This window comes from Bos grunniens, chromosome 12 (genome assembly GCF_055505025.1).
Source record: "Bos grunniens cultivar Pamir isolate PY7600 chromosome 12, Bosgru_T2T1.0, whole genome shotgun sequence".
Lineage (NCBI taxonomy): Eukaryota > Metazoa > Chordata > Mammalia > Artiodactyla > Bovidae > Bos > Bos grunniens.
In genome coordinates, this window is record NC_141176.1 from 15,161,510 (window position 1) to 15,187,848 (window position 26,339).

Consider the following 26,339-nt stretch of genomic DNA (forward strand, 5'->3'; position numbering starts at 1 on the left):
ATATTGTCTATTAATGCATATATGTGGAAGCTAGAAAAACGGTACTGATGAACCTTTTTGCCAGGCAAGTACAGAGACACAGACATACAGAACAGACATTTGGACATAGAGAAGGTAGGTGTGGGCGGGATGAATTGGGAGATTAAGATTGACGTATATACACTACCATGTGTAAAATAGATCACTGGTGGGAACCTGCTGTATAGCACAGGGAGCTTGGCTCGGCGCTCTGTGACAATTTTAGAGAGGTAGGATGGGGAGGTGGGTTGGGAGGAGGCTCAAGAGGGAAGGGATATATGTATACATATAACAGAATCACTTCGTTGTATTGCAGAAACTAACACAACATTTTAAAGCAACTATACTTCCCCCCAACCCCCTGCTCCTTGGAAGTAAAGCTATGACCAACCTAGATAGCATATTAAAAAGCAGAGACATTACTTTGCCAACAAAGGTCCGTCTAGTCAAAGCTATGGTTTTTTCCAGTGGTCATGTATGGATGTGAGACTTGGACTTATAAAGAAAGCTAAGCACTGAAGAATTGATGCTTTTGAACTGTGGTGTTGGAGAAGACTCTTGAGAGTCCCTTGGACTGCAAGGAGATCCAACCAGTCCATCCTAAAGGAGATCAGTCCTGAATATTCATTGGAAGGACTGATGCTGAAGCTGAAACTCCAATACTTTGGCCACCTGATTCGAAGAACTGACTCAATGGAAAAGACCCTGATGCTGGGCAAGATTGAAGGCAGGAGGAGAAGGAGACGACAGAGGATGAGATGGTTGGATGGCATCACCGACTTGATGAACATGAGTTTGAGTAAGCTCTGGGAGTTGATGGACAGGGAAGCCTGGCGTGCTGCAGTCCATGGGGTGGCAAAGAGTCGGACACGACTGAGCAACTGAACTGAACTGAACTGATACTCCGCCCTTGCCCCTGACTGTTTTTAAAAGTGAAGCAGAAAAAGGAGAAGCTACTATTTCCTCCTGCAAGTGCTGTCCTACATTTCCCAGGGAGGAAACAGCACAGAGATGAAAGCCCATATTTCTATGGGAAGGATCTAGAAGAGCCCTGATGGATGACCCACCTCTGCTACAAGAGAACTTAGAGCAGTTTACCTAATGGGTGGGCTCAGTTACAGTGGTCATGGTCACAGTGCAGCTAACGTTCTCATAGGGGCACTGATCAATCTAAAACCTTGAAGATAGTGTATTGCCAAACTCCTCTGGTGAACAGGATCCATGCTGATTGAAGCATCAGACCTCAAATTTGGCTGCATTCTCTTCTCCTACTCTGTTCACAAGCACACATGTTGACCTCTGCAGACACCAGGAGAGTGCCTTTGGGTCCCCACTCACCTTGCCACTCAGCCAACAGCACCATGTGTGAACTCACTGAGTAACAGGTATAATGGATGGACACTTCAGTCACATATGAAAACCTCTAAAGCTCCATTTTCAAGGACTGTAAATCTTATATATAACATTCCTGAGTGACTGATGAGATGGGTTCTCCACACAGCAGAACACTCCAGGAATCTCTGTGATAACATGAGTTTATAAATTTGTTTTCTTGTGACAGTATTTACAAGCTCCATGATTTATTGTAGAACTCAGTAAATATTCAACATAATAAAGTGCTGAAATTGGAAGTAACGACTCACACATGGACAGAATAGAAGTTACTATTTCTTAATGTGTAGAGGGAAAAAATCAACCATTAATGAGTCTATTTCAAAATAACAATGTACTATTTAAAAGAACACGGTGCTGTATATACGTCAATGCTATATCTCTCAATTGGTCCCACCCTCTTATTCAAAATGTTATATTCCATTTGCTTTTTTACGCTTTATTTGTGTGCTCTGTGCTTAATGAGTGTATTCAGGAAACCCTGAAGTTCATTCCTATGGTATTTTGACCTTAACCCCATTCGAGTTTGAGTATTTCTTTGCTTTATGGAACCACTAGATGTTCCATGTTTACCTTAAACTTCTATTGTACAGACTTGAGCCATTTCTCAAAAAACCCTGGTTCTTTTTATTGGAGAGTGGTAATTAGAAAAAAAAAATCCGAGTGTTAGATTTGCTCATTTCTACCAGGAAGTCATTGTTTTTAGCCCCTTAAGTGAACAGGGCAAATCAGAAAATCTCTTTCAAAAAAAAGAGAGGGAGAGAGGCATTATTAGTAGCCATTTTAATTAATTTCTAGTTCATTCCTTCTGTGTTTCATCGTGGGAAAAACATATTTAAAATCTTTTTCCTTTTATAGACAAAAGCGACCACATATATACTTTTATTCCTTGCTTCCCTTTTTCTCTTAATATTATATTGGAAATCACTTCACTCAACCTGTCATGATCTTCTTCAGTCTTTTTAGGTAGATGATCTATTCTACTAGTCTTCTAAGGATGGATTGCTATGTTGTTCCCTAATTTTTCCTCTACAGAATTGCCACATTGAAAACCGTTGTACGTACGTTGTTTCATATAGATGGAGGCCCATTTTTAGGGTGAATTCCTAGAATTGGCATTGCTGGGTCGGGGGTAAAGGTATTGCTAGATGTTCTCAAATTCCCTTCCACAAGGACTGGTAAAATGTTTTGACATGCAATAGTCTATCTTGTCTTTTAGAAATTTTATTCTTATTTTATATTCCCCATATTTTTTTGAATACCTTCAAGGCACAATCTATTTACTTATCTTCATGTGCTCCACAATACCTAACACAGTGTGTTGTTCATAGAAGATTCTCAATTAAATGTTGAATGAGGGGGTAAATGAATGAATAAATGAATTACTGGGCTATTCTTTTCCACTATATCAACATCGTTGACCCACTTGACAAGAACCTGGGACCTGACTAAGGTAACAGCATTTTTCAACACCACTCTACATATTAGCATAGAGGACGTGAAGGATTGATGAAAATGCAAGCAAGCAAGAAGAGGTGGGATGCTAACCTTGAACCTCTGAAATAGTGAGCAAAATACATTTGATTAACATCTATAGTGTGCTAGGCAAGGTAGATACAAAGTATATGAAGATATGGCAATGATGTCATGGAACTCAAGTTGTTTACAACTTAGTTATGTCTACAGGGATCAGGGATATACACATACACACACAAGAAAGGGCAACAGGTCATAAAGATCAAATGGATGGTGCAGACATTCTAATGCAGTAGGAGTTAAGAGGATGGAAAACCAAATCTACAGCTTGGAATAAGGAGATTGGGACACTGTGGACACATTTCATTGCAGCCTTGAGACTTGATTCCCATGAAGCAGGATTCAAGTCGAAAGGGCTGAGGAACAATGGGAATTTATGGTGTGTTCTTCCTCGGTGGCTCAGATGGTAAAGAGTCTCCCTGCAGTGCGGGAGACCCAGGTTCGATCCCTGGGTTGGGGAGATCCCCTGGAGAAGGAAATGGCAACCCATTCCAGTATCCTTGCCTGGAAAATCCCATGGATGGAGGAGCCTGGTAGGTTACAGTCTGTGGGGTCACAAAGAGTCAGACACAACTGAGCGACTTCACTTCTTCTTAAAAAAAAAAAAAAAAAACAGTAAGTAAATCAGTCTGACTGAATCAGGGAGGTTATATGGCAGAACAGTGGATATTGGAACTTACTGTTTTAGGCCAAATTCGGGGGAAGCCATGAATACCCAGTAGAGAAATATGGTGATCATGGTAGCTATAGTTTTAGATGGTAGTAAATTTTAATGCTTTTTATGACCTTCTATCTTATTTCTTCCCTAAGCTCTCAGGAAATATGTCCTTGTGAGTCTGTTAAAAATAGGGTCAGTATCCTCCCCAACTCCCAAGGGCTGAGCAGTGTCAATCAAAGGACCTCAGTGAATAATTCGATATTGTTTAGGGATGGACGCTCTACCTCAGGCAGAAGCACTTAGAATCATCAAGGGGTTGGGATGTGAACTTGGGGAGAGAAGTCCCTACTTCACTGGAATTGCTGAGCTGGGAGGATGTAGTAGGGGGCAGTCAGTAGGGGTACTGCCCACCTCATGGTGAGAGCCAGCATGCAGAATAAAGCTTAGCTGTGATGGACAGAGTGAAATGTTGAAGGGACAGACAGAGGTCTCACCATCCTGAGAACTCCTGCGTCCATCCTTGCCTGAATCAAAAGCCTCTTTCTGACTCACAAATTTTGTGAAAGCCAAATTTTCTCCTTTCGTTTAGCTTGAGATTGGTTCCTGACACTTTTCATTTGAAAGAAGGTTGACTGATAGAAGAGGTTTGGATTTCATCCCACCGATCAAAGCCTCCCAATTTGGTTTCCTTTGATCACTGGTCCTAGGAAGCCTTCGAAAATGGAATTTTTTGATAAAGCTAGTTTAGGAATATTGCCTTCCAAAGCCTCCTTTGTAGGGTCACTAACACATTAACATATAAAGTATTCAAAGAAGTCCTCTTGCAAAGTAACTGTACAGGAAAGCTCCCATTTGCCCCCAATTGGCCCTCCCTGCCTCATGTATTATCTCCACCCTGCTGTGTGCCCTGGGAGGAAGACTCGACTTTCTCTATTGGTGAACTCCCTTGCGTTTGGCCTTAGCTGGGGTTGAACAGGAAGCTGGGGAGGCAGGAGAGTGAGGTGGGAGCCTTTATCCCCTGCTCTCTGCCCAGTGACCGGGGGCTGCTGTATTCCTCAATTCAAGGATCCAGGTCCTGTCCAGTGTCCCTCTCCTAGTACAGTAACCTTCCTCTCTCCCTCTCTTCAAGCCTACAGGTAGTTTTTATTTATTTATTTTTAAAATACTTATTTGGCTACTTCGGGTCTCAGTTGCTGCACCTGAGATCTTCATTGCGGCGTCCAGGCTCTTTGTTGCACAGGCTTCTCTCTAGTTGTGGTGTGGGCTTTAGAGAACTCAGTCTCAGCAGTGATGGTGCACAGGCTTAGTTGCCCTGAGGCACGTGGGATCTTAGTTCCCGGGCCAGGGATCAAACCTGTGTCCCCTGTATTGGAAGGCAGATTCTTAACCACTGGACCACCAGGGAAGTCCCCAAGCCTAGGGATAGTTAATGACTTCCTACCGGTACCAGCCCTGGACTACTCACCTCTCCTTTATGGCTTCCTCAAGCACTGCTCAGTCATTTACTAAACCTGCCTTAATTTTGAGTGTGTCGTCTGTTTCCCACCAGTACCTGAGGACCTGACTGAAGTATTACTGTTAATTATTCATTACCTCCTAATTTATTAAACCTATAACTTTTTTCCTAATTTGAGGAACACCTGCAAGACTGACAAATCACAGATTTTGACCATATACTTTGGTAAATGTCTTCCTAGGCAAGGGCTTTGGTACAGGATTCTGAAAAGATAAAGGTAGGCTAGGGACTTCCAGGTGGTCCAGTGGTTAAGAGTCTGCTTTCCAAGGCAGGGGACTTGGGTTCAATCCCTGGTTGGGGAACTAGGATCCCACATGCCAAGGAATGACTAAGCCTGACAGCCATGACTACTGAGCCTTCGCATGCAGTGAAAGATCCCGTGTGCTGCAACTAAGACCTGATGATGCAGCCAAATAAATAAATATTTTAAAAAATTAATAAAGGGAGACCAATACGGTGAATTTACACATTGAATTGCAAATTCAAAGAAGCAGCTTCAATTCTGCCGGGGCTTCTCCTGCCTTTTCCACTCTTACCCTGGAACATTCCTGTATAAGAATGTGATTTTTCCACCCAACTGGCACAATCTCATGGCTCTTAGTTAGGTCTCAGGCTTTATGACCTTGGTGTACAGCCCCTTCTCTCCCTGGGAACCCCTCTCCCTGCTCTTCTTCTATCCAAAGCTGGTTCTTTAAAAAAAAAAAATCAACAACAACAATTCACATCACCATCACCCACGAACATTCCCCAAAGTGCCGGAGCTCACTTTGTCACTCATGTGGCCATTGCAGCTTGCTGTATTGCATGACTACTCACACATGTGTTGGTGAAGGTCATGTTTTAAACTTCTGCCTTGATAGTTAACTTCTCACAAGTTTGATTGTTTCCGGAGCTAGATTGTAAGCTCCTTGACAACAGGGACAAGATCCCTACACAAAGACACACCCTCTCCTCCTTCTTGTCTCCACTGACCCCAGGGATACCTCATTTTTTCACAGCCAGTTAAAATCCCATCATGGTATAAAACATTCCCTGGTCATCCATACCAAAGGGGATTTCCTTAGGCTTCTAAAGGGCTAGCATTCATTATCCACCAGAGAAAACACTCATGCACTCTGAAATCTAGTCTCATCTGAAACTATTACTCATGACCGATTATTAATTACTTCTTTGTATACTTCTTTCTTAGAGCTTTAACAAGTTTAAAAACCCAACCGGAAGGAGGGGACATGTGTGTACCTAGGCCTGACTTACATTGATGTATGGCAAGAAACCAACAGACTATTGTAAAGCAATGATCCTCCAATTAAAAATAAATACATTAAATTTAAACACCCAACTGTGATGGATTGAACTGCATCCCCCAACCAAGTTCATATGCTGAAGTCCTAGTCCCCAGTCCCCCTAAATATGACCTAACTTGGAAATAAGGTTGTTGCAGATGAAGTTAATGAAATTGAAGTCGTACTGAAACAGAGCCAGCCCCTATGGTCCTTGCTCCCCATGTCCTCAGCCTGCCTTTTGTCTGTAGAAAAACTTTAGCCAAAGAATAAGTTTAATGAGAGAAGTAAGAAACTGCAGAAACAAAGGAAAACAGCCCCATAAGACTAAATGATAGTTCAGTCATCAGGCAAAGTCAAGGACCTTTAGTTCCTCTTCAAGAGCTCTAGGTAAGATTCTAAGCCACATCCTTTGAGCTGTACTGTAGATACTGAAACCCCCACCAGGTGGAAGAAGTTACATGATGACCAGACCATAGTTATGACATAAGCTGCCACAATTCTAAGAACTGACCTCAAAGAAATGGGAACATACCGACCCTGGGACTAAAGACTAACTGTACTTAAAACAGCCAAGATGACGTTGATCAAACCACCAATGACTAATTTCAAGATGATGGTCAGAGCTGACAGTGCTGTTTCTACGTGTAACCCTCTTCCTCCATCTATAAAGGCTCTTACCCACTGGCTGCCAGTGGGGGCAGTCAGCCTTTGGACAGGAGTCCACCCTCCTCCCTGGCTGCTGACACCCAAAATAAAGCAAATTTTCCTTTCCACCAACCTTACATTTTTATTGGCTTCTAAGAGGTGAACAGTGGGACCCCACTTTCAGTAACAATCCTAGAGTTAGAGTGGACCCCAAATCCAATACAACTAGTATCTTTATTAAAAAATGTGTGTGTGTGGGGGGGGGTGGAGAATTTAGACCCAGACACACATGCAGGAAGGATGCCACATGAAGACCCTAGTTATCCTGGGCTTCCCTGGTGGCTCAGTGGTAAAGAATCCTCCTGCCAGTGTAGGAGACATGCGTTCAATCCCTGGTCTGGAAAGATCCCACATGGCATGGAGCAACAAAGCCCATGAGCCACAGCTACTGAACCTGTGCCCTAGAGCCTGGAAGCCACTACTGCTGGAGCCCGCATGCCCTAGAGCTTGTGCCCCACAACAAGAGAAGCCATCACAATAAGAAGCCCACGCACCGCCACTAGGAAGTAGCCCCTGCTCACCACAGCTAGAGAAAAGCTTGTACAGCAACGAAGACCCCGCACAGACAAGAGAAAAGCATTTTAAAAAAGATTATAGCTATCCTGCCATAAGCCAAGGAATGTCAAAGATGAACAGAAACCACCAGAAGCTAGGAGAGAGGCATGGAACCATCTCTCTCATAGTTTCAGAAGAAACCAACCTTGCCAGCACATTGATCCAGCACAGACTTCTGGCTTCCAGAACAGTGAGACAAATCAATTCCTGTCATGTAAGCCAGTCCATCTGTGATGCTTTCTATGGCCGGACTTAAATAAATGAGTACAAGCACCTTAGGTACAAGAACCCTATCTTGGAGCCTCTTGGAGTAGGGTTCCAGATTCAGATCCATCACTTGTTACTAATGTCACTTCTGGAAAGTTAATTTACCTTTCTGAGCTTCAACTGTCTCCTCAGTAATATGGATACAGTAACATTTATTTTGGAAAGTTGCTTGAAGAAGTAAAGACGATACATTAAAATGTCAGGCGCAGTGGCTGACACTGTGTCCAATAAGCATTAAGTCTTATAATCATAAACCTCTCCTTTTCCAAGTGGGGAACTTGGGTCCAGACATGACAAGTGCCTGTCTAACCCACATGGTTAAATAACAACAACTTTCCGCCCCAAACCCAGATAGTTCATGTCTAGTCCTATGCATACAATGTCTTGCCTGTCATTGCTTAGGAGAACAGTTAGGGTGGTGGCATTAATTTAGTGGTGCTTTGTTTCTGTTTGTTTGTTTTGCTTACTGCTGTTTTGTAGGTGGAGACTTTGAATTTCAGGAGTGGGACCTCTGAAGTTTTTTCCATCCACAGGTAACTAAGCCATATCTTAAAGTAAACCATCTCTCCTTTTCTTTAAATTTTTTTGGTACAGAATTAAATTTCTTTGCTTAAGAATGGTATAATTATTTGTTAACGACATTATAATTAAGAGCACTAATTATTGAGCAGAATATATATGAAGAGGCTACTGGAACATCTCTGCTTTGTGTGCACAGATATTCTCTGCATGCTATTATTAGATGATGCTTGGATTAATTTTAAATCCATATGCCTCCCAAATGCAGAATCCTCAGCTTATGTACATCTCTTGATGCCTGTGATTCTTATTGCAAATTGTTTCCCTCTTCTTTTGAAATGATAGTGTGAATTCTGCATCAGAATGCTCGGTTTCCTCCCAGGTTTATCAGATGAAATGCTTTCTCTTCCTGCCCCCTAGTTATACCTATTCTGGTGGCGTAAGTCAAAACTGATGATGTCTGTTAAACCATGATTTTATTATATAATTGATCATTAATGGTTGTGCTTTGTATGCAATAACATGCTGCTCATCCAACTCGATGTCTCTCAACAGGTTGAGAAATCAGTCATGAGCTGAACAGGTGGAGCCCAGGAAAGGTTATGTCCACTCTATAAAGGGACCGAGGATCTTGTTTCAAATACTGGCTGGATCTTGGGGAAACCATCACTTTAAAATGGCAGATTACCCATGAAAAGAGTGAAAAGAAAAAAGCATGAAAGTGTGAGTTCTGAGATCTCAACAGATTTTTCTGTCGTCTTCCATCATGCCATGACAACCTACATCAGAGAAATCTCTTATTTCAAAATTGCAGAGGATATTGAAATCTCTCGAAACAGAAATTTGGAAGCCCTTATTTCTGGGATAAAGCTGCCAGGAAATTAAACTAGAATCAACCTTTGACAGATTATTTTCTTTTTTTTTTTTTAATTTTTGAGGACCCTAATCACCCTTCTCCTAGCAAACTTCCCCAGGTGTCGGATCCACACACGAGTTTGAAGCTAAAAGAATGGGGAAAGGAATCTTCAAAGGAAGAAAGGGTTCCTCAGGCTCAAAAGCAGCCCTTGCTATCAACAGATACTCCAAGGACAGCTAGGAACTCCCAGGGGCCAACGGCGTTGAATGGAAGTAACCCTGTGTCTTCTCTTTCATCAGCTGGCAATTTCAAAAGCATTTGTCTATTTCTCCTGGCTTCAAGAGTGGCCATCCAGCCAATCCACGCTCATCTTCCATAATCGCAGGATAAAGACCTTGTTGACAAGAGCACAGAATACATGGTGCCCTGCCTCCCGTGTGTTTTCTGTTTTCAATCTCAAAATGGGTATTAATGGACTGCTCATCCGTGTTCCTAAAGGCTAGGTAACAGGGCTGCGGGCAGAAGTGAGAGGGAGGAATAGGGTGGAATCTTGTGTCTGACTCTTTGCAACCCCATGGACTGTAATCCACCAGGTTCCTCCACCTCTGTTCATGGGATTCTCCAGGCAAGAATACTGGAGTGGGTTTCCATTCCCTTCTCCAGGGGATCTTCTTGACCCAGGGGTTGAACCCAGGTCTCCCACATTGCAGGCAGATTCTTTGCCATCTGAGCTACCAGGGAAGCCTCTCTCTTAGCTGCAGAAAACCTCTATTCTTCTCCAGTAGAAATTCCAGGCTTGACTTCCATCAATATTAGGGATCTCCTAGGGGCTTCAGGGAATTCCTAAATCTCTTGAAATCATATTGTGCGTGCATGCATATGTGCATTTGTGGGGAAGAGGTTCAATAGCTCTCATAGAGTCTGCTACTAAAAAAAAATGAAAATACTGCTTCATAAAAAGTTCTCTTAAAAGGTATGAATTTAACCTTAACGTCATAAATCTGATGTAATAATTAACACAAAAGTTTCTATCAGATAGACTTTATGAGGACATTTTAGTCGACTGTAAGTCTTGAGTGTCTGATTATTAAAGAATAATATGGAAAGGAAGAGATTGCTTTAAGTGTTCGGGGAGTCCCCTGGTGGTCCAGTGGTTGGGATTCTGCCTGCCAGTGCAGGAGCCATGGATTTGATCCCTGGTCTGGGAGGATTCCGCATGCCGTGGGGCAACTAAGCCCGTGTGTCACAACTACTGAGCCTGAGCACCACAGCTGCCGAAGCCTGTGCCCAAAGTCTGTGCTCCACAAGAGAAGCCCCTGCGGTGAGAAGCCTGCACACTGCAGCTGGAGAGCAGCCCCCTCTCGCCACAATCAGGGAAGCCCATGCCTATCAGCGAAGACCCAGCACAGCTAAAAAATAAAGTAAGTATTTGTCTTAAATGTTCAGGACATTGAATCCTCATAGTGACTTGACATATGACTATAATGATTCACTTCAACAAGTATTTCTTGACAGCTAGCTATTTTGGACATGGAAAACTTGGTAGGACACCATTTCTAACCATCTCGAGGGACTTACTTTCCTTAATAGAACAGAATAAGCAAATAACTAACCTACAAACAAGAGGACTAAAACTGCTGCGGTCTAAAATATGAATTGAAATTGGGAAAGACTGGCGAACTGGGGAGTCCTTTTGGTTTGCTTGAGAAATAATGAGAATATGAACTTGTAGAGTGGCAAAGAAAATAAAGAGAATGGATAAATTACAATTAGACTTGTTTTATTCATTCATTCATTTGTTCTTTCTTACTTTAATTCATCTCTTTCATTGTATCAGACACTTGTTAGAGATACTCAGCAAAAAGGTGAGTAATGTAGAGTGTCTGTGCTCACAAAGCTCTCTGACCAGTCCTGAGTAGCTCCTCTAATCTAGCAATTCAAAAATTAGTCCCACCCCTATGAGTGATAGGCTTCCCTAGTGGTTCAGACAGTAAAGAATCTGCCTGCAATGCAGGAGACCCTGCGTTTGATTCCTGGGTTGGGAAGATCCCCTGGAGAAGGGAATGTCTATCCACTCCAGTATTCTTGCCTGGAGAATTCCATGGACAGAGGAGTCTGGTGGGCTACAATCCATGGGGTCACAGAGTAGGTCACGACTGAGTGATTAACACTTTCCACTTCCTATGAGTGATGACAGCCTTCAACCAGAACCATTCACTTGACATCCTTTCAAATTCTGTTTCCTAAGCCTACCGATTTCTGGTCACATCTCATTTTCTTGACTATGGTTCCACCTCACTTCCTTGACAGTACTCCAGCTTTCATCTCTGGCTTCACTTCTTACGTTCATTTCCTACTTCCTGTTTGGCGTTAGGCTGATTTCATGTACCTTGGGGAAAGCCTTGCCCAGGCCAGCCAAGCCCTGCAGTCTCAGCAACTTGGCACAATCTTCCTGGCTGCCTCCCTTCCACCCAAAGGGTCCAGACCCAGACATCCAGAGTCCAGCCGTAAAGACAAGTGGGTGTAAATTGATGAAGATGTGGTGCCATTGCCCTATTCTTAGGGGTCAAGTGATATGCTCTTGGGAGCACAGAGAAGGATGAACTCAGCAGAACCTGGTGAATTCAACAGGGTTCCACATTAATAGGACTACCTCCCCAAAGGAGCATCCATTGGTTTAAACCAGTACAGATCCCTCCAGATGATTAAATGACTAACTCTTAGAATCATAAATAATGAGAGCAGGAAGAGGCTTTGGAGATCATCAGATTCAGCCTTGGCATTTTTCACTGTGAAGAAAATGGAGCCACATGATCTTAAGACCCACAGGGAGTTTTTGACAGATTCCTACCTGCCCAACATATTTTTCCAAACAGTGCACAGCTGCATGACAGTTCAATTATAAAAGGAAAGGAAAAACAGACGTGTGTCACTTTGTTTATAAACTGCCTGGAGGGACCACATCATGAATGTATTCCTTGTGTGATCTATCAGAGTCCTACACCCTGATGCTGGGAAAGACTGAAGGAAGGAGGAGAAGGGGATGACAGAGGATGAGATGGTTGGATGGCATCACCGACCCAATGGACATGAGTTTGAGCAAGCTCCAGGAGATGGTGAAGGACAGGGAAGCCTGGCGTGCTGCAGTCCATGGGGTCGTAAAGAGTTGGACACGACTGAGCGACTGAACAACAACAGACACTGATGTGTGTCCTTAAGGATTCCCGAGGAAATAGCCACAAGTGCAAGGATAAGTGTGGGTTTGAATAGAGGTGAAGCAGGCAAGGTAAATCTGAGCTGTGCTTACTGTATGAAGCAGATAAGATGGAGATGAACTTGCATAGCAAACCTGAACAGATGAAGTCTAAATTCACAACAGGAAGAGTGAGGATCTAATAGTCTAGACATGGGATCCCTAACCTCCAGGATCTAATGCCTGATGATCCGAGGAGGAGCTGATGTAATGATAATAGAAATAAAGTGCACAATAAGTGTGATACAATTGAATCATCCTGAAACTATCCCCACTCTCTCCCACCCCTGACCCTGGTCCATGGAAAAATCGTCTTCCATGAAACCAGTCCCTGGTACCAAAAAGGTGGAGACCGCTGGTCTAGATCCTTCTTACTCAAATTGCGGTCTGGAACTAGCAGCATCAGAACATCTGGGAGCTTCTTGGAAATGCAGCTTCCTGGTCACCTCCTCAGACCCACCGAATCAGAACTTGCATTCTGACGAGATCCCCTGGCGATTTATCCGCAGGCTGAAGTTTGAGAGGCAAACAATGGATCGCTTACTCCGGCTCTTTTCCCTGACTAGTTTAAATCACACTGAGTGTTAGCAGAAATTGACAAGCAGGACAAATAAAATTTCATAGGTACAGGGATGGGAGTGGGGGGGATACAAGAAAGCACAAGAGAGAGTCAAAGCTACATCGCAGCAAGAGTTTTACTTCTTGAGTTAGTATATACCTTTAAACAGCTACTTTCCTCTGAGCTTTAATTAATTGTTTTGCATTGGTTTGCTGTGTTGCAAGAGGGCCTGTGTTTGCAATTAAGTGGCTCTGACAGATGGGACAGAATGATTAGGTGTTTCTGCCCAAGAGACAAGAAAGTTACCTGTGCCCAAGAGTATATTTCTCCCATATGAGACGTGAATTCGTTTTTGTTTTTTTGTTTTTTTCTCAAAGAACATAACAGTGTACTTTTCTTCCTGATGAAATTCCTGGCAGACTGTTCAGATCTTTTGAAAAAAAAATCATTTTAAGGAATAAATGTAAAAATGAGATCGTGAACAAGCAAACGAAAGTTGGATGTTAGCCACCATCATTCAGGTTGTGTTTTCCACTGGTAATTTACACATTTACAGATTCCAGGGAGGGCATGGAGACAGGAGTTCCGATCCTGGATGTCCCTTTGTAAACCCGTACAGTTGAAAACTTCTAAATCCCAATTAGGCTGCTTGAACCCACTGAGATGCCGCAAATGCAACCTAGTGGCTTTTCCCATGGGAAGTCAGAGAAGTGGAAAATATTTCAAGCAATTTGGGCATGCTTGTATAACCCTTTTGTGGAAATTCCTGCACTAACAATTTGCAATTAAAGTGAAAGTGAGTAAAAATAGAATGACCTCTCATTTCAACAATGAGTATATTTTGTAGACTCTGGTCTATGAATGTGCTTTTACATCTGACCCAAATGTAAGGATCAAAAAACCCCCAAATCACCCACATTCTACACTCCTCGCTGTATAGTATACCTATCAGGGAGCAAGTTGCTGGTGTCACCTTAATGATCATTTTTTTGTTGAGAGATAAGCTGTGACTGTATAAAAGAAGTAAATCAACAGTCAAGTGGGGACAGAAAGACACATTCTCCATCCAAATTATAGTTATAAACTTATCTGCAACTAAAGTGGTTCTCCCAGTTAGCTTGATGCTTGAAATTTCCATACTTTTGAGTCACTCCCCAATTTAGCATTAACTGCTTGATATCTGAGATTAAGAATTAATTTTTTATTTACCCAACTTTAACAAAAGCTTCCTTAGAAAAGTTAATCTGCAACTTGGGAAAAAACATAACATATAAAACAAAAATAGGTGTATTTCTATACTTGATGCTCTAAGTTATTTGTGCTATATTCTTCCCTTAACCTGGGGAAAAAAAAGAGTTCAATGTTAACTAGAATAAGTGTTCAGAATCGCTCTGCTAATATCATTATTCCTTGATCCTTTCAAATATTTCTGAGATGCCATCGGATAGTTACAAGTTTGCTCTAAAATTTTGTAAACTCTATGACTAATGTGTAGAATATTTATATCTTTTTTTAAAATGTGACCAACAGCATAGTCTTTAATTTCAAGTTAGGTACATTGAGTGATGCTCATAATTCGTATTTCTCTCTTTGTTGAAGACAGAGACAAAGAGTATCAAGGGCAGGAACAAAGAGAAACTGTTATGTGCCTTAGAAACACAGCATTGATCTGGCATTTATATTTTTACAGAAAACAGTAAACAGTGGGTGTATTTGCAAGTCAGACCACTTGAAGCCATCCATCTAAAAAAATACATTACATGTATACTAGGGTGTGTGTGTGTGTGTGCTTAATTGTGTACAATTCGTTTTCAACCCCATGGACTGTAGCCCAGTAGGCTCCTCTGTCCATGGGATTTCCCAGGCAAGAATCCTGAAATGGGTTGCCATTTCCTACTCCAGTATTTATACCATTTGATGACTAAAAATATCCACCAAAAAAAATTTCCTGGGGTTGAATCACCTACATATGCTAGACAATACAAACAAAGCTGGGCTGTTTAGAGGAAGAGAGATCATGTGAGTGAAAGTGGTCAGTTGATGGACTGAAGTGCAAACTAAAAAGAAGCCATATAGGCCCTTACCCAAGTCCCAGAGACATTCAGTAAGGGGTGAGCATCAAAGGACAAATTGTGAAGGAGGTGGGATTTTTCACTGATGATTTTGGCAAAAGACATTTGTCAGAGACTTAAGCAAGGCAGCAATGTGAATTCTCTATTTGAAAAAGATTATCTCTGGCCCAGGAGGGAGGGTGGCTACAAGAGAGATCAGTTTGGAGGTTATAAAAATTGGATGAAGCAATGTGAGAATTTGAACTAAGCATAGTGAAAATACAGGGACGATGTAAAATGGATAAAATGTAGAGTCAGATGGAGTGAGAGTTGGGAGGGGAGCAGGGGGCCACAGGGTCGTGGTATATGAATTTTCTGTTTTGGGTGTCCCTGGCGGGGTGGTGGTTCCATTCTCAGAGCTTGGGAACACACAAGGAAGGAAGGGAACAAGAAGGACTTCCCTTGTGGTGGTCCAGTGGTTAAGACTCCACACTTCCATTGCAGGGGGCACAGGTTTGATCCCTGGTCCAGGAACTAAGATCCTGCATGCCAGAGAAGTTATCACTAACAAAAGTAATGTGCTTTTTATGTGGTTTCATATCATTATCTTTTTTCATCTTTTGGACACCTTTCCAAGGTACTGCTTAACAATGAGGAAACTGAGGCTCAGAAAGGTCACGTGCCTGTCTGGAGCCAGTAGAATGTCAGAATAGATTTGAACCTACACTTGTGGAGCCTCAAAGCCCTTGTTCTTTCTTCCATCATTTTCCACCTTATGTCAGGGATCTGTCCTCAGGCAGCAGGCCTTTGCCAACAGAATTAAACAGAAGCAGGGTCCAGGTCAAGGGAGAAAGTCTGAAAAAGGTATGTGAGGCCACAGGGCATCCAGCCCCAGCATCAGCTGCTTCCCAGAGACATGGGGATCCAGGTCTGATCAGCAGCAGTGACAGGTGGGGGCTAGCGGCAGTGGCCATGAAAAGGTGGCGTGTTCTATTTAGGGCTGGTGGAAATGTGTGTGGTGTGTACATGGATTAGAGAAATGCCAGCAACAGAGAGAAGGGGAGAGAGAAGAGGTGAGTTATAAATGGAGGATCAAGACCATGGGGAGATGGATTGGCCTGGAAGGAGTTAAAGATGTAACCTCCTTCAAGACAAGGAGGAGGGATGGATAGGTAAACACATCATTCATTTTGATGATGAAGGGGAAGGAAATTGATGAAGTTTTGACAAAACAACCTCTGTTTTGTTTTGTTTTTCATTTCTGGGAAGGAGGCAGTGAGATGTAGAACACTTAAAGAAAATGATAAAAAATGCAAACCAAAGTGTCAGGGAATGTGAAAACAGAGCAGGAGAACATGCATCGAGGAGCCAGCAGAGTCAAGAAATGAGTCGCCAGGGAAGAGGTAGCACAATTTCAGGATCTCCCTGCACCTCCCAGCAGCTCAGGGGGGACACAGGGCGGTAACCAAGCCTTAGGTAAGAGAGCTCATAGGGAAATAAGTTATAATACGAAACCATTAGGTGGGTTAAAAGCATCTGAATTACTCCATTGACTTTCAGTTCAGTTCGGTTGCTCAGTTGTGTCCGACTCTTTGTGACCCCATGAATCGCAGCATGCCAGGCCTCCCTGTCCATTGACTTTAACAGACAATGAAACAGATTGCAGGGAAATTAACAGCTTTCCCCAAGGTCACCCAAGATCATCCAAGGTCCTCAAGGCAGCAGCTGGACTTGAACACAGACCTTCCAGTTCCAGCCTCCATGTTCCCACCATATCCGCTTCTGCACAATGCATCAATCAGTAAATGAAATTTTTGGCACCAGGGTAAGAACCTGCCTGCCTGCAGGAGGCATAAAAGACGCAGATTCCATCTCTGGTTCCATCGCTGGTTCCTGATCCCCTGGAGGAGGGAACGGCAACCCACTCCAGTCTTCTTGCCTGGAGAATCCCATGGACAGAGGAGCCTGAAACGCATCAGTCCACATGGTCGCTAAGAGTCAGACACGACTGAAGCAACTTAGCAAGCACACACGTACAAGGTGAAAAAAACCCAAAACAAACAAACCCCCTTTTCTTCCTTTTAATTCTTGTTCACAGAAAAATAAAATCATATCTATTTCCTACCTTCAACATTTAAATTTTTCCCTATCTGGAGTGGTCCCCAGTAACCCAGAGAACAAATGGGCTGTTACAATAGGGTGAAATGAAAAATGGTGGAAAGGGACAATGACTTGATTTAGAGGTAGTATCGTCACTATATCAATTTCAAATGTTAAAATTTAACAAATTAAAAAAAAAAACAAAACGCTAACTCAGAAATAGTCCATGGAACCAGATACATTTAGCTTGGAAAAGAGACAGCTCAGAGAATGTAGCAGCACTTTCTATAGTTTTTGAAGGGCTGTGTATGGAAGAGGGACTAGATTTGTCTGCATGACCTAAGGAAGTATCGAGTTGGCCAAAACAGTTCACTTGTGTTTTGGTAAGATCTTATGGAAAAACCTGAACAAACATTTTGGCCAACCCAATAGTTAGAAACAAGTAATGTAAGTAGTAAGAATTTGAGTTCAAGATAATGAAGTCTAATCATCTAACAGTCTTGATTCGAAGACAGGATGAGATACTTTTTCAAGTAGTGAGTTCCCCACCACCGAAGGGTTTCAAGTACAGGCTGGACAATAACTGGCTGCGGCAAGACTGTTGTAGAGCATCAACAGGGTAATTTTCTTGGAGCTGGATTTCCCAGTTTGTGAATGAAAGGCCTCCAGGGATAGGCTGGTGAGCAGTGGAGTTATTATAAGAGCCTGAAGCCACAGAGACAAGTTTTGCTTTAGATGGAATGAAAAATATGTCTGGCAAGTAAATATACTATTCTTTTTCAAATTTTGCAGATGATCTTGTGATCAGGGGTGGGTTGTTGCTATTTAGGCACTGAGTCGTGTCAATAGAGTACCAGTGGACTATGAGTTGTCAATAAATCTATACAGTCTTTTGCCACTCTGCATTTTCTCAAATAACAGATATTAAAAGTATCACCGATAGTACATGGAGGTCCTTGAAGCTTTTTTATTTTTATCTTATAAGGTTGAAAGGAGTCCTGTTTCTCAAAAAAGGTCAGGAAAGACTTCACTGGAGAAATTTAAAGTCTTTTCCAGTGCAAAGAGTGTGATTTCACAACTAAGGGTTCTGAGGGCCACAGATGGATTTCGGGGGAAAATTCCCCAAGCCCTAGCAGGTGGTTACATTCGGCTCCCAACGCTTCAGCACATGCTCGCACACATACACATAAAAATACTCTGATACTATCCACAGAACAGTCACCAACCAGCTGTGTCTCATCAAAGTAGTGTTTAGAGACCCATCATTTCCTTGTTCCATAAGCTGACATATCTTTGCTGCTCTAAAGAACAAGGGTATATTTTTGCCACTGTATGTATTTAGGCAGTCATCCCATTTTTGTCATTTCCAAATCTCCTGACACTACCCTTTCAATGCTTCTTTCAGTCTTTAAATATTTGGTTCATACTCTTTTCAATTGCTTTCCTAGTGAAATGTTTTTTTTTTGTTTAGAAAGAAGTACTGATGTCTTCACCGCTATCACCATCATAAGCATTTACTAAATGGGGACATTTTCTGATGCTAAGTAAAGCAGAAAGGTTGGGCCCCAAATCTGCTCTTTTTGAAAAATTATTACATCAGGTAATTGAAAGAAAATCTGATTTTCTTATGCATTTTTTCTTTTTTTTATCGAAATAGAGTTGACAAAACAGAAAAATCTGATTTTTTATTCATAATTTTATTTTCTTTCCACAGAAATGATCATCTTTACTTTCTGAAAGTATTTTTTTAGTATTTATTTATATCTATTTATTTACTTTATTTAGCTGCATCAGGTCTTAGGGCATGTGGGATCTAGTTTCTTGACCAGGGATCAAACCCAGGCCCCCTGCATTGGGTGTGCAGAGTCTTAGCCACTGGACCAGCAGGGAAATCCTCCTCTGAAAGTAGTTAGTGATAGAAGATATTGGGGTTCCCTCCAAGGAAAACAGAGGGGCAGATTCAGTTTTTCTGGGAGCTCCTCACCTCCTCCTTCCACCCTATTCCCTTGTCTTCCTCCCCTCCCTCCTACCCCAGACACTTGTGGTGTTTCTAGCTACTCCATGACAGGGTCCCTCAGGCAGCATTTTTTTTGCTCATCCTATGTGGGTGTTGCCATGTCTTGCCAAAAACTGGTGAAGAAGGCAGACTCAGCTCCAGCCACACTGTATGCTTTAAGTGGCCCAGATCAGACTCCCTGCCTGCAACTCTTTCAATACAGATGCTCCAAGACCTGAGTCCTTTACTGCCAGGGTCCTATCTCTGGATTCTTTTCCCTTGTCCTCTCTGAAATACCTCTAAACAAATAACCCATTGGACTTGCCTAGTGGTCCAGTGGTTATGAATCCACCTTCCAAAGCAGGGGACATGGGGACAGGGGTTTGATTCCTGGTTCGGGAAGATCCCATGTGCCTCAGGGCAGCTAAACCTGTGCACAACTACTGAAGCCCGCCTGCTCTAGAGGCTGCCCCGCAACCAGAGAAGCCGCCACAGGGAGAAGCCTGCGCACCACAGCTGGAGAGCAGACCCACTCGCCACAACTGCAGAGACTCACACAGCAACGAAGACCCAGCAGCCAGAGATTCAAAGACAGAAATACTTCAAAAGAACTTACTCAAGTAAATCTCAAAGATATGTTGTATATTTGCCGTCGTGTAGTCATTCAATTGTCTCCGACTCTTTTCGACCTCAAGGACTGTGTAAGCCCACCAGGCTCCTCTGTCCATGAGATTTCCTAGGCAAGAATACTGGAGTGGGTAGCTATTTCCTGTATTCTTCCCAACAAAGACACAGTGCAGCCAAAGATAATAAATAAATCTTAAAAAAGAATAACTCATTCAAGTAAATCTCAAAAATATGTTATATATTAAATATATTAAAACAATGCAATATAGTTAATAATAAATATTATGTAAATTTTTATTAATTAATATATATTGATATTAACATATTAATGTGTTTCTTTTATTCAAATTATAATTTTGCATGATTATAGTCTAGTACTTCTTCAGTAACAAAGGTCCTTAAAGACAGTGAAAATAAGGTTGGAAATATGGTTACCTATTTCTCATCCTGTTTGAGGCTGACGTCTGGAGGTGGTGGGCACCAGGCTAAAAATTATAATCTAGAGCACCAGCATCCTGTATGGCACCACCTGAAGTACTGATACAAGTAAACTAAGAAATCCACCGATAGTTCAGCCTCACATCGTAAGAGCAGCCATTCAACATCTCAGTTCTGCAAAAAAAGGTAGGAATTGCAGAATTCCTAGTAAAACTGGAAAACAGAAGTCTCCCCTAACACACAAATGCATAGCACCCACATTGCTCCTTCCTTAGAGTCACTAAGAACCCTGGTGTTTAAAAACAGAAATTGAAATTAAGGATAGTTAAAGCCAAGAATCTCTGGCTAGTTCCAAAGAAATTAATCAAATATGCAAAATTTAATGTCACAAACTACTATATCATATCAACGCATCAAAACAAAGAGGAGGTAAAGTAAAGACTGAACAGGTCCTGGAATCTTTGCGATGTTCTTTCTTGGTTGCATAATAATATGGGCAGGCAGGAAGAGGGGAAGCCACTGCACTGAGGTCTCCAGCAGTAGGTGAACCCTCTGGGAGCAGGGACTTGCTGTGATGAGACCAGGGAAGGACCGTGCAGCCAGAGACGGGAGCTCTATACTATTGCATTCCACTCCATTTCACTTCTGGACATTCTCATTCTAGAAGCTCCAACGCTGCTCTAAATAAAAAAAGAAAATCTTCTCTGCTCAATTCTGTAGTTTTGGTGAAAGATTTAGGGGGATGAAACCATAAGAATGCTTTGAATTTTATGATGACCCAATGACCTTAGGGGTTGGTCCCACATTCTTAAAAGGCGTGTCAGGTAAGGGAATTCTTTTATGTTCCACTTTTCTTATTCATCAGAAATCTCTGGACTCTGTGGTTCCTTTTGGGAAGTTCATGTATCTGTCATACTTTTTAAATCATCACAACTTCTGCCAACAGAGAGGTACCCTAAGAAAGAGATAAACATCATTTTGCTTTTCAGAATTCTGCCTCGTCACTGGGAGTTGGGGAGAGAGAGGTCTCGTGACATAGTTTTGGCCAATGGTGTGTCAGCAAAAGTCTGCAGTGGGCTTTTGAGAAATGTTTGACTTTCGTGGTTTAATCAATGTATAAGGCTGATGCTTTTAGATCTTCCTTCTTCCTTCCTTAAATGCAGATCTGATGTCTAAAACAGAGCCAGTCATCTTGTGATGAGGAGGAAAAGACCAGGAGAATCGCCAAGACAGGACCCTGACATCACTGAGTTGCTCAACTGATGCTAAGCCACCTACATCCAGGCTTCTTGGCATGTGAGAAAAGTAATCTACCATCTGCTAACCACAGTAAGCTACCATCCAAATCACAATGGGTTGAATTGTCTGTCACTCACAGCCAACTAACATTTATAACTGACACAGGAGATTTTCATAGGCTTCACAGAAGGGAGATAACTTGTCATGAGTTTCTTCTAATACTGTAGAATATTTAATTAAAAATAAGAATACTTCTTAACCATGAATATCAATCAGTCTGGGAGCAGGCTGATATAATAGTAAATGAAGGCTACCCAGCAGTCACTGAAATCCAACAAGAAAGGAAAATAAAATCACTCAATTCACTTCTAAATTGTTCCAATTTTTACCACTGAGTAGAATTAAAATTAATTCAGAGTTTCTAGAATTATCTATATTGAGTCTTTGGTAATTAATCTTCTCATAACTTCATACCAACTAGTGGTATGAAAAATCCCTATAATAGAAAGATCCTTTGGGTGGGCTGAAATGTTCTTTCTCTCAGTTGAAATGAGACTGTTGTAATCTGTGTAATCTGCTTAGCAAGTCTCTGCTCCATTTATAGAAGCCGAAATGCCATAGTCACAGCAAAAACATAGGTTTAAGACAACTTTCCAGTAACTTAGGGTCAATGATGGAAATTTCACATCCTCTAAGGGCCAGCAGGCCTTAGACTCAGGCTTCTCGAAGTGTGGGCCACAAGTCAGGAGCATTAAAGGGATCCTGGGAGCTTGTTAGAACTGCAATTTCAGGGGACTTCCTTGCTGATCTAGTGGTTACGAATCTGCCTGACAATGCAGGGGACATGGGTTTGATCCCTGCTTGGGGAACTAGGATCCCTCATGCCCTGGGGCAACTAAGCCCAGGAGCTACAACTAGAGAAGCCTGTGTCCTGCAACAAAGACTCAGCATAGCCAAAAAAGGAAGAAGAAATGCAATTTCGGGCCCCACTCCAGACCTATGGAGTCAGAGTCTGCCTTTGAGCACAAGCTATAGGATCTGCATGCGTGTTAAATCATGAGCACCGCCGCCCAAGGGTTCCTCAGCCCTCTGTCAGATCCTCCAGGAAAGGTGGCCAAGGAGCCCTCTGCATCCGGGGCAGGGGCTGATGGGCCGTGGGTGGCCCATCCACACACGGGGACAAACAGTGAAGAGGGAAAGAAGGGAAAAAGCCTCGACTTAGCGCTTGGAATAGCTCTTCTGTCTCAACCCAGGGGTGCTGCTGTTCTGCCGCCCAGGAGTCAGTCTGATGTAGAAGCATTCTGCAAGGCAGTACTTCTCCAGCTGTAGCCTGCGCGTGTTTCTTTAGGGTCTGGAGTCTTTTTTTTTTTTAATATTACATTTTAATTTCATTGATAATCTTAAAAAAAAAAATCACCATTATCAGAATCACATGGAACTCCGAACATCTCCATGCAGCATGTCTACTTCCAATGAGGATGCTATGCGGACAAAAACCCTGCACGAGTTTGAAAAGAGGAAAGTGCTGAGAGAGTCAATTCATTAATCCCATGGGCAAAGTTTTACATTCAAAAGAATCTGCTCCACTGCAGTCAGTATATACTCCTCTTGTAAGCAGATCCCCTCATTCTATGTACCAACTTGCAAAAATTCATTAGTAGCCAGCACAATACTAAATATATAGTGAAGCATTTTCCTGCTCCTTAGTCAAGCAGTAACTGGTTTTGTTACCCATTTGACACATATTCCAATTTCTCTGTGATGGTAATTTTATCTTCAAGAGAGGTGGATTGTTTTACAGAACTGCTTTTTTTTTTTAATTAATTATTTTAACTGGAGAATAATTACTTTACAATATTGTGTAAAGCATACTTTACAATATGATTTTTACCATACATCGACATGAATCAGTCACAGTTGCACATGAAATTTGACATCCATGGGATTCTCACTGAGAGTTTTGCTTCTGTATGAGATAAGATTTTATTGAAGTAAAAACTGAAGTTTTGAAAATGTTAATACTGTCATGAAAAATACACTTAGGTGAACAGTTATTAACAATAGTGTTATTGAAGCCACATTAGCACTACAGAAGACACAGGAAGGAAACCAAAAAGATACATAAATTGGATATAAAACTGCACTTGAAATTTAATTTCTGCAAATGGCATTCTTCAATCACATTAAAATTGTTAACATTTGAGGTGTGTAACTTTGCTTATATTTAATTAATACATTTGTTCTTGCTTTATTGTTATATACTAACTATATAACTAAAGAGCTTTTATCTCATTGTATGACTTTACATATTTAGATAATATTATAATAAAAATACCAGTAACAAAAGTTTATGATAATGATTTCTTTTCAAAAGAGAGGCATCCATTATTTAAATTTGAAAAGCATTCCTATAAGAGAGCTGTTTATCTGATTTGCCCATTCTGGGATCTAGAATCTAACATCTAGAATGAAGAGTGAGGCAGGTTCTACTTGGTGTGTGTATCTACCTACAAGGTTCTTTGATGAGCATTTCATTAAGAGAACAAAATGCATCGGCTATAATAGCTGACCTCATCCTTTAAAATAAGAACTGTTCTTTCATTTACGTTCTGTCTTCTTCCAAAAGGGATTTAGGAAGTTTTCAAATGTAGGTAAAATGTTGCAAGATAAAAGTAAAATAGATGAGAAGAGTAAAGCAAAAAAAAAAATGAGAGTGTAAGAGCCAGAGGGAGCCTGATTGAGGTTGGTTGAGTCCTCTCTCAGTGTCCTGGGGGATGCTTCCAGGACCCCTGTGGATAACAAATTCTGTAGCTGCTCAAGTCCTTTATGTACCATGCTGTAGATTTGCATATAACCTACAACATTCTCCTGTATAGTTTAAGTCATTTCTGTATTACTAATATTACTTGATACAATGTAAATGCTATAAAAAGTGGCAAATTTCAGTTTGTTTTTGGTACTTTCTGAAATTTTCTTTTTCTTTTTTTTTAGAATATTTTCAATGTGTAGTTAGTTGAATCTGCAGATGTGGAACCTGTGGATAGAAGGCCACTGCACACAAATATGTGCCCTGAGGTCCTAACACATGCATAGAATAGCTTGTTCCAATGTGGCTTTCTTAATAGGATATGTATGAACCATGTGGTCTTTACTCATTTATCCCTAGCATCTTTTACAGAGCCTTTTATTCAATAAGTTAATGAATGAATCAATGAATAAGAGAGGTGGGTCACAAAAGAAAGATGAGATAAGTTGTCAAGATAGAAATATATCTATTGTTCAGCAGATGTATGTCTGAAATTGAGAGGGAAGATTTTTTCCATGGATGACTATCAGTTCAGTTCAGTTCAGTGGCTCAGTCATGTCTGACTCTTTGCAAACCCATGGACTGCAGCACACCAAGCCTCCCTGTCCAACACCAACTCCCAGAGCTTGCTCAAACTCATGTCCATCAAGTCGGTGATGCCATCCAACCATCTCATCCTCTGTCGTCCCCTTCTCCTCCTGCCTTCAATCTTGCCCAGCATCAGGGTCTTTCTAAGGAGTCAGTCCTTTGCATCAGGTGGCCAAAATACTAGAGCTTCTGCTTCAGCATCAGTCCTTCCAATGAATATTCAAAACTGATTTCCTTTAGGATTGACTGGTTTGATCTCCTTTCTGTCCAAGGGACTCTCAAGAGTCTTCTCCAACAACACAGTTCAAAAGCATCAATTCTTGGGCCTCCAGCTTTTTTTTATGGTCTAACTCTCACATCTATACATGACTACTGGAAAAACCATAGCTTTGACTAGACAGACAAGTAAAGTAACATCTCTGCTTTTTAATATGCTGTCTAGGTTGGTCATAGCTTTTCTTCCAAGGGGCAAGCATCTTTTAATTTCATGGCTGCAGTCACCATCTGCAGTGATTTGGGAGCCCAAGAAAATAAAGTCTGTCACTGTTTCCATTGTTTCCCCATCTATTTGTCATGAAGTGATGGGACAGGATGCCATGATGTACTCTGCATAGAAGTTAAATAAGCAGGGTGACAATATACAGCCTTGATGTACTCCTTTCCCAATTTGGAACCAGTCTGTTGTTTCATGTCCAGTTCTAACTGTTGCTTCTTGACCTGCATATAGATTTCTCAGGAGACAGGCAAAGTGGTCCGGTATTCCCATCTCTTTAAGAATTTTCCACAGTTGATTGTGATCCACAGCAAAGACTTTAGCATAGTCCATGAAGCAGAAGTAGATGCTTTTCTGAAATTCTCTTGCTTTGTCTTAGATCTAACAAATGTTGGCAATTTGATCCCTGGTTCCTTTGCCTTTTCTAAATCCAGCTTGAACATATGAACATTCTCAGTTCATGTACTATTGAAGCCTAGCTTGGAGAATCTTGAGCATTACTTTGCTGGCGTGTGAAACGAGTGCAATTGTGCGGTAGTTTGAACATTCTTTGGCCTTTCTTTGCCTTTCTTTGGGAATGGAATGAAAACTGACCTTTTCCTGTCCTGTGGCCACTGCTGAGTTTTCCAAAACCATCAATCTCTATATCACTTTTAAATAGATATCAATAGCTAAATTTAAACAACTTTTCAGATATACCAAGAGGCCTGGCATGCTGCAATTCATGGGGTCACAAAGTGTTGGACACGACTGAGCAACTGAACTGAACTGAACTGATAGCTAGTGAGATAAGAACATATAATTTATATTATAGCCCAAATTATATCCACATGTTGAAACTTGGGACTCCATTTTTTAACGTTTTATTTTTATTTTTTGTCTGT

At 41.6% G+C, this 26,339-nt stretch overlaps 1 long non-coding RNA gene across 1 annotated transcript in view; it reads left to right on the forward strand.

Moving 5' to 3' along the window:
- LOC147361400 (uncharacterized) overlaps positions 1-11,074 on the forward strand; it is a 30,660-nt gene extending 19,586 nt beyond the window's left edge. The window contains exons 3-4 of the long non-coding RNA XR_015137855.1: positions 8,411-8,463; positions 9,005-11,074. This is a non-coding gene — a long non-coding RNA (uncharacterized LOC147361400). The remainder of the gene's footprint in view (positions 1-8,410; positions 8,464-9,004) is intronic.
- Positions 11,075-26,339: the final 15,265 nt, after the last annotated feature.